The sequence below is a fragment of the Pristiophorus japonicus genome, chromosome 1 (assembly GCF_044704955.1).
Source record: "Pristiophorus japonicus isolate sPriJap1 chromosome 1, sPriJap1.hap1, whole genome shotgun sequence".
Taxonomy (NCBI): domain Eukaryota; kingdom Metazoa; phylum Chordata; class Chondrichthyes; family Pristiophoridae; genus Pristiophorus; species Pristiophorus japonicus.
Window position 1 is genome coordinate 260,310,477 of NC_091977.1, and position 9,277 is coordinate 260,319,753.

Genomic DNA, 9,277 nt, shown 5'->3' on the forward strand with positions numbered 1-9,277 from the left:
TATAGCAGATGCATTCGTTATAATCTACCAAAATTCTCTGGACTCTGGGGAGGTACCAGCGGATTGGAAAGCAGCTAATGTAACGCCTCTGTTTAAAAAAGGGGGCAGGCAAAAGGCAGGTAACTATAGGCCGGTTAGTTTAACATCTGCAGTGGGGAAAATGCTTGAAACTATCATTAAGGAAGAAATAGCGGGACATCTAGATAGGAATAGTGCAATCAAGCAGACGCAGCATGGATTCATGAAAGGGAAATCATGTTTAACTAACTTACTGGAATTCTTTGAGGATATACCGCGCATGGTGGATAGAGGTGTACCGATGGATGTGGTGTATTTAGATTTCCAAAAGGCATTCAATAAGGTGCCACACAAAAGGTTACTGCAGAAGATAAAGGTACGTGGAGTCAGAGGAAATGTATTAGCATAGCAGAGAATTGGCTGGCGAACAGAAAGCAGAGAGTTGGGATAAATGGGTCCTTTACCGGTTGGAAATCAGTGGTTAGTGGTGTGCCACAGGGATCGGTGCTGGGACCACAACTCTTTACAATATACATAGAGAACCTAGAAGAGGGGACAGAGTGTAGTGCAACAAAATTTGCAGATGACACAAAGATTAGTGGGAAAGCGGGTTGTGTAGAGGACTCAAAGAGACTGCAAGGAGATTTGGATAGGTTAAGCGAATGGGCTAAGGTTTGGCAGATGGAATACAATGTCGGAAAGTGTGAGGTCATCCACCTTGGGGAAAAAAAACAGTAAAAGGGAATATTATTTGAATGGGGAGAAATTACAACATGCTGTGGTGCAGAGGGACCTGGGGGTCCTTGTGCATGAAACTCTTTTAGAGTCTACCTGCAAAAACATAAAACATTAAATCGTGCCACCCGACCTGGGTGACACACCAGACATTTGCAAGGCCCTTTTTTTCCTTTTTTTTTGTTGAGTTTTTCTTTTTTTTTTTGGGGCACTAAAATCACAATTTTCCAGTGCCCCCTATAAAAGGGAAGGGGACACTAAAAGCACCGGCATTTAAAACAAATTAAACTTTAAAACGTAAAATCAAATTAAAATTTGGTTGCCGGGCGTGATGATGCACTCCAGTCCCTCCGGTGCCCACCTCTCGCGGAAGGCCGCGAGCGTACCGGTGGACACCGCGTGCTCCATTTCCAAGGACACCCTGGACCGGATGTAAGAGCGGAAGAGAGGCAGGCAGTCAGGTTGAACGACCCCCTCGACCGCCCGCTGCCTGGACCGGCTGATGGCACCCTTGGCCGTGCCCAGGAGCAGTCCTACGAGGAGGCCTTCGGACCTACCCGCTCCCCTCCGCACAGGATGCCCAAAGATCAGGAGAGTGGGACTGAAGTGCAGCCAGAATTTCAGGAGCAGCCCCTTCAAATAATAAAACAGGGGCTGCAACCTTGTACATTCCATAAAAACATGGAACACGGACTCTTCCAGACCGCAGAAATTGCAGGCGGCCTGGGAGTCCGTGAACCGGCTTAAAAATTTGTTGCACGGCACTGCTCCGTGCACCACCCTCCAGGCCAAGTCCCCGATGAATAGTGGGAGGATCCCTGCGTAGAGTGCCCTCCATCGGGGAACCCCGCCTCCTCCGGACGGCAAGATGGTACGCCATGGTGTGTCCGGACGGCCGGCGAGGATGGCAAAGTTGAGAGTGTGCAGGAGCAGCCCGTACAGGAAACCCCTCCGCGCGGAACTGAAAGGCACGGAGGGGATTTCCCCGAGGCGGCTCAAGTTGTGAGGCGCCGGCCCCTGAGGGAGGTTCCGGGTTTTGGCGCCGATGAGGAATTCCGTCCGGACGGGGGTCAGTTCGGATGGGATCTCCCCACGTGCTTGAGCCTCCTCGATGTACCTAACGGAGTCAGGGCCCAGAGCTGTTTTTAGCGACTCGATGGCATCGGCCGCGTGGCGGACGTTGGCAGAATTTAGGCGCTGCGCCAGCGTGTCTGGCACCATCCAGCCCGCTCCTCCGCCATCGAGCAGGTCCCTGACCCTGGTCACCTCACCAGCCACAGCCCTCTCTTCCGACCGCCACATAAAACCTCGGTCGTGGAGGTACGGATTCCCGAGCAGCGGCTCCTGCAGGACGGCCACCACTCCAGCCGGCGGAGAGCTGCGCTTGGTGGAGACTTTGTTCCAGACCCTGATGAGTTCCCTGTAAAAGACAGGCAGCTCCCGGAGGGCGGTCCTGGCACCCCCCAAGTTCACAAACAGGAGCTGCGTGTCATAATTGAGGTCGCGCTGCTGGCGGAAGAAATACCTCGCCAGAGCACACCACCTAGGAGGGGGCTCGACGTAAAGGTATCTCTGCAGGATCTGAAGACGGAAAGTCGCGAGCTGGGCGCTGACGCACACCAACGACTGACCGCCCTCCTCAAGCGGGAGACTCAAGACCGCAGCAGAGACCCAGTGCTTCCTGTTGTTCCAGAAGAAGTCCACCAGCTTCTTCTGTATCTTGGCGACAAATGCAGGGGGAGGGGTCAAAGTGACCAGCCGGTACCACAGCATTGCGGCCACCAGCTGGTTTATGACTGGCGCTCGACACCTGTAGGACAGCACTCGGAGCAGTCCTGTCCAGCGCCCTAGGCGAGCGGCGACCTTGGCCTCCAGCTCCTGCCAGTTCGCCGGCCAGGCTCCCTCGTCGGGGTTAAGGTAGACTCCCAGATAGAGGAGATGGGTCGTGCTCCAGGCAAAAGGCCTGAGCTCCTCCGGCAGGGAGTCCACCCGCCACTGACCCACCAGGAGTCCGGAACATTTCTCCCAGTTGATCCTGGCGGAGGACGCGGCCGAGTAAATCTCCTGGCACTCACGCATCCTCCGCAGGTCAGCGGGATCCTCTACCGCGAGGAGCACGTCATCGGCGTAAGCCGAGAGGACGACCTCCACGCCCGGCCCTTGCAGAGCCAGTCCCGTCAACCTCGTCCGCAAGAGGCGCAGGAAAGGCTCCACGCAAACGGCGTATAACTGGCCGGACATGGGGCATCCCTGGCGCACCCCTCTCCTAAAGCGAAGGGGCGCCGTCAAGGACCCGTTAACCTTAATCAGACACTCCGCGGCGGCGTACAAAAGTCGGATCCGGGCGACGAAATGCGTCCCGAACCCGAAAGCGCGCAGAGTTCCGAGCAGATAGTCGTGATCCACCCTGTCGAACGCCTTCTCTTGTTCGAGGGATAGGAAGGCGACCGATAGACCAGCCTCCTGGGAACAATGGATGAGGTCCCGGACCAGATGGATGTTATCGTGGATTGTCCGGCCCGGGACCGTGTAGGACTGGTCGGGGTGGATCATGTGGTCCAGCACGGCACCAAGGCGAGCAGACATCGCCCTGGCGAAAATTTTGTAGTCCGTGCTGAGGAGGGAGACCGGGCGCCAGTTCTTAAGGAGGCGGAGATTGCCCTTCTTAGGCAGCAGGACGATGACTGCCCTGCGCCAAGAGAGTGGCATCTCCCCGGTCGCCAGACTTTCCACCAGGACCCGCGCGTAGTCGCCCCCCAGGACGTCCCAGAACGCCCTGTGGAACTCCACGGTCAGCCAGTCCAGCCCCGGGGATTTTCCCCTCGAGAGCCGGTCGAGGGCACCGGTCAGCTCCGCCAGGCTTAGCGGAGCTTCCAGATTTTCGGCGCCCTCCGGGCTGACCTTCAGCAGGTCCTCCCACAAAACTCTACGTGCTTCCTCGCTGGATGGATCCGGAGAGAACAGAGCCCCGTAATATTCACGGGCCCTGTTGTTGACGCCCTCCGGATCCGAGACGAGAGAGCCGTCGTCGGCCAGCAGCGTCAAGAGCTGCTTACGGACACTCTGCCTTTTTTCCAGCGAGTAGAAGAAGGGGGAGCCGCGGTCCAGATCCCGCAGGAACCGGATCCGCGACCTCACGAACGCGCCTCGGGACCCGACGAGCTGCAGGCCCTTCAGCGCGGCCTTCTTCGCTTCGTACACGACTTGACCGAGACGGGATTCCAGGTCGAGCACCTCCTTTTCCAGGCGCCCGACCCTGGCCGCCCGCCTCTTGGTCGACCCCCTCGCGTACTCTTGACAGAAGACGCGGACGTGAGCCTTGCCCACGTCCCACCATAGCCTCAAGGAGGGGAAGCCCCCCAGCTTCCTTCTCCAGTCGGACCAGAATCGACGGAACGAGTCCTGGAACCGCACGTCCTCCAGCAGCCGGTTGTTAAAGTGCAAGTACGCAGACCCCGTCCTCGCGCGGAGCGAAGCGAGCTCCGCCCACACCAGGTGGTGGTCCGAACACGGCACCGGCCGCATGGAGGCCGCCGGGACGCAGGAAACGTACGCCCGAGACACGTAAAGGCGGTCGACTCTAGACCATCCAACTCCAGGCCTCACCCAAGTAAAGGCGCTGGAGTCGGGGTGGAGATTTCGCCAGACGTCCACCAAGTCGAAGGACCCGACCAGGTCCCTCAACTTCTCCATCGCCGTCATGCACTGCGGGGCACCGGAGCGGTCCCTCGCCTCGAGGGTGCAGTTAAAATCCCCCCCGAGGACAATGCAGTCGCCGACGTCGACGGAGCCAAGAAGAGCAGACACCTCTTCAAAGAAGCGCGTTTGCTGCGGGCCGGGCTGAGGGGCGTACACGTTCACGAGATGGAGCGGCACGTCCCCCAGGTGAACCGTTACGTGCAGCAAGCGGCCTGGCACGGGCTCCCGACCCCCAAGATCTCCGGCTGAAAATGCAGGCCCAGCAAGATGGCCACCCCACTAGAAATGGCGGTGAGGTGGCTCATGCGGACCTCTCCTTGCCATTCCAGGAGCCACGTGGCTTCGTCTCCCGGAACGGTGTGGGTTTCTTGCAGGAAGCACACTGCATATTTCCCCTCCCGCAGGAGCGAAAAATTGTCAAATCTACGGCGTGCCCCTCTGCCGCCGTTGATGTTGAGGCTGGCTATGGTTATCTTCATGGCAAAAGCATAGTGCAACCCCTACCTAACCTATTGTGGGGGAGGAGTGGAGTCGTTTGTTGACCTCCACTCCTTCAGCAGCCCAGCGAGGAACTTTTTTAGCCAGCGCAGCTCAAGGCCCTGAGCCTTTGATAATGGCCCGCCCGCGGCCATGGTTTTAGCAGCGGCGCGGACGGACGCGACGAGCAGCCCCGGCTCGGACCATCTTTCCAGGGCCAGACGGGCTTGGTCGCGGCGACCCCGGCACTGGACCAAAAAGTCCCGGAGTTCCTCTACGGGAATGAGGAGGGTCTCAGTGGCGGCCGCGAGCAGATCCACCGCCTCACTGGCGATGGACTCGAGATCTTCACCCGCGTCCTCCACCGAGTCCCCGTCCCCCTCCGGGAGGTCGCCGCTAGCAGCCGACCCGTCGGCCGCACGAGGTACGGCAAACGGCCCGGCCGCTCCATCTGGCCCTGGCTCTGCCCCGATCCCACCCCCAGGATCGTCGGCAGAGGAGTCCCCACTGGGCTCTTTTAAAATTGGTGCTGGGTCGGGAAGCGACAGCGGAAGGGGTTCCCCCTCTGCCCCAGGAACCGGGGAACAGGGAGAGACCTGGTCAAAGTAATGTTCCAGGTCCTCCAATTCCCCCAGCTCCACAGTAGGGGGCGAGGGTTGTTGTTCTTCTCCCTCCCCGCCGCCACCCCCCAGCCCAGCGTGTACGGATTCAATAAAATTGGCATTTTCAGAATCGAGCAAATCCCGGGGGAAGTTGGGTATTGGCTGGGCGGGCTCAGGTTCAGCCTTTTCAGCCCCGCCCGCCTCAGTCCCCGGGACGCTCGACCCGGCGGCTACGCATTCTTCCGCTGGCCCCACGCCCCCCACGACAGGCAGATCTTCCATGCCCTCCCCAGGAGGCAGCGGCTGGGCAGCCTCGACTGCCTCACCCTCCCCGGAGACAGACTCCTCGCGCCTGCAGCGCAATTTGGGGGCGCTGGTGGGGGACGCAGGACACGCGGCGGGCACCGCCTCCTCCGCGGAGGGATGTTGTTCCCCCTCCGCCTCATTGGGGCGGTGCCTCTTTTTGTTCCTGGGGGTGCGCGGAGGCAGGGAGACCTCCATGTCTGCCGAGGCCTCCCGCTCCGCCCCCCACTTTTCCTTTTCTTGCCCGCGCCCGGGCCCCTCTGCGGTATTGGTCAAGGGCTCAGGCACGGGCTCAGGGCACCCCGCGCTCGCCGGTGACGGGGTTGGGCTGAGCGCGGTGGTCAAATTTTCTGGCGCACTGAGGGGATCCGCCTCTGGATGTTTTGCCTTCTTCCGCGCCTTCTTTCCGGTCGGACGCTCTCCCTCCCCCCCGCCAGAGGCCGTGAAAGCATCGGCCCCCGGTGATGCCCGCGCACCTATGGCTCCCGTGGACGCAACTAGGGGGAGGGGTGGCGGCGGCGCCAGCCTTGGCCGCCTTCGGTGGTTTGGCGGCCTTGGAGGCGGGGCAGTTCTTGCGAACATGCCCCACCTCCCTGCAGGCATGGCACCGCACGCCGTCCGACGTCCAAAAGACGCGGTAGGCAGTCCCCTCATGCACCACATTAAAATAACCCTCCGTCGTCTCCTCCCGCGCCAGCCGGACAAAGAGCTGGCGGCGGAAGGAGAACACGTGGCGCAGGCTGTTCTCCCGGAGGCCAAGCGGTATGGGGTTGATCCCCGACCTTACCTCCCCCAGTTGGTGTAGGTGAGGGAGGAGGAGCTCAGCGGGAACAAAGGGCGGGACGTTCGATATGATGACCCTCTGCGCGGTGGCCTCGATAGGATCCACCGGCAGGAACGTCCCGCCCACCGTGAGCCCCTTTTCGAGGGCCAGGGACACCGCCCGCTCCGACCCCAGGAAGAACACGGCCTTCCCAGACACCTTGGAGGCTGCGACAATGGCCGAGGGGCCGACTACCCCAGCCATCGCCCGCACGCACTCCTCAATGCTCATTGTGGGGTGAGTGTAGCTCTTGACCCCGTGTTTTTTGGTTATTAGTTTGAATGGTGGCAGGGCAGCAGGTGGCGCAGGAGGCACCGTGGATGTGGATGCCGCCTGCGCATAAGTCCTAGCTGGCCCTGCCACCGGCGTGGATGGGGTCGCCATCACGGGGTCCCTTTAAGGGCTACACCCACCCCAAAGTCACAGGCCTTAATGGTCTTTATTGGCCTCGTTTAATAGACTGAGCAGAGGAGCCCTTAACGAGGCACACCTCTCCCCTAGTTGGCAATTGGGGAGGGGCCTTGCTCCCTCTGCTCAGTTGTCTCAATTGTTTTTTAAAAATTAATTTGGGAGGAAAAGGGCTCTCAGAGAGAGAGGGGAGAAACAGAGAGTAACAGAGAAAGAGAGAGGGGGAGTGAGAAGGGGGGGGAACTGCGAGGGCAGGTCTCCCCTCGCAGCTGTGGGTGGGTGCAATCCCCAGATGGCAAAAAAAAATAGTCTTTGGGGTGGTCTTCAGGTGAGGGGAGAAGATGTCTTCACCTGGGGCAGCTAGAGCCAACCAGGCACACACTCCTAACGATGTTAATAGGGTGATTAAGAAAAATCTTCAGCCTGGTAGCTCCAGCTATCCCAGGCTAGGCAAATGTGGGGGGGGTTCAATTGTGTATGGGGCCTAGCTGTAAGCAAGGCCCCCACACACACTTCCACACACACACACCCCCCGCGATGTTCCGGCCCTCAGTGGTCTTCTTTCCTCCCCCCACCGATACAACAAAGTCTTTTTGGGAAATGCACCCACACCCACCTGTAGAAATGGTAGAGTCTCCCTCCTTCCACACTGGATGTTTGTTGTTGGTCTTTCCCCCTCTCTCCAACTCTTTGCAGAAATGGTAAAAAGTGTTCAAAGTATTCTGCTTTTTCCTCCTCTCCCTCTGGGTGAAAGTTTGTGGTGAAGCCCCTTCCTTCCTTCTCTTCCTGGGCTGTGCTCAGGGCTCTCCAGGCAGGAGCAAAAGTTGGTAGCTCCTCTCCTCACTGCAGCTCAGCTCCAACTGTGCAGGACACGCCTCCACTGCTCCACAATTGGTCCTTGTGCATGAAACTCTTTTGAGTTTACCTGAAAATAAACATAAACATTAAAACCATGCCACCCGCCTGGGTGACACAGCAGACATTTTCAGGACCCCTTTTTTTTTTCCTTTTTTTTTGGTTTTTTTTTTGGGGCGCTAAAATCAAAATTTTTTCCAGTGCCCCATACAAAAGGGGAGGGGGACACTAAAAGCACCGGCAATTAAAACAAATTAAACTTAAAAACGTAAAATCAAATTAAAATTTGGTTGCCGGGCGTGATGATGCACTCCAGTCCCTCCGGTGCCCACCTCTCGCGGAAGGCCGCGAGCGTACCGGTGGACACCGCGTGCTCCATCTCCAAGGACACCCTGGACCGGATGTAAGAGCGGAAGAGAGGCAGGCAGTCAGGTTGAACGACCCCCTCGACCGCCCGCTGCCTGGACCGGCTGATGGCAACCTTGGCCATGCCCAGGAGCAGTCCTACGAGGAGGCCTTCGGACCTACCCGCTCCCCTCCGCACAGGGTACCCAAAGATCAGGAGAGTGGGACTGAAGTGCAGCCAGAATTTCAGGAGCAGCCCCTTCAAATAATGGAACAGGGGCTGCAACCTCGTGCACTCAATAAAAACATGGAACACGGACTCCTCCAGACCGCAGAAATTGCAGGCGGCCTGGGAGTCCGTGAACCGGCTTAAAAATTTGTTGCATGGCACTGCTCCGTGCACCACCCTCCAGGCCAAGTCCCCGATGAATAGTGGGAGGACCCCTGCGTAGAGTGCCCTCCATCGGGGACCCCCGCCTCCTCCGGACGGCAAGATGGTACGCCATGGCGTGTCCGGACGGCCGGCGAGGATGGCAAAGTTGAGGGTGTGCAGGAGCAGCCCGTACAGGAAACCCCTCCGCGCCTTTCAGTTCCGGAACTGAAAGGCACGGAGGGGATTTCCCCGAGGCGGCTCAAGTTGTGAGGCGCCGGCCCCCGAGGGAGGTTCCGGGGTTTGGCGCCGATGAGGAATTCCGTCCGGACGGGGGTCAGTTCGGACGGGATCTCCCCACGTGCTTGAGCCTCCTCGATACACCTAACGGAGTCAGGGCCCAGAGCTGTTTTTAGCGACTCGATGGCATCGGCCGCGTGGCGGACGTTGGCAGAATTTAGGCGCCACGCCAGCGTGTCTGGCGCCATCCAGCCCGCTTCTCCGCCATCGAGCAGGTCCCTGACCCTGGTCACCTCACCAGCCACAGCCCTCTCTTCCGACCGCCACGTAAAACCTCGGCCGTGGAGGTACGGATTCCCGAGCAGCGGTTCCTGCAGGACGGCCGCCACTCCAGCCGACGGA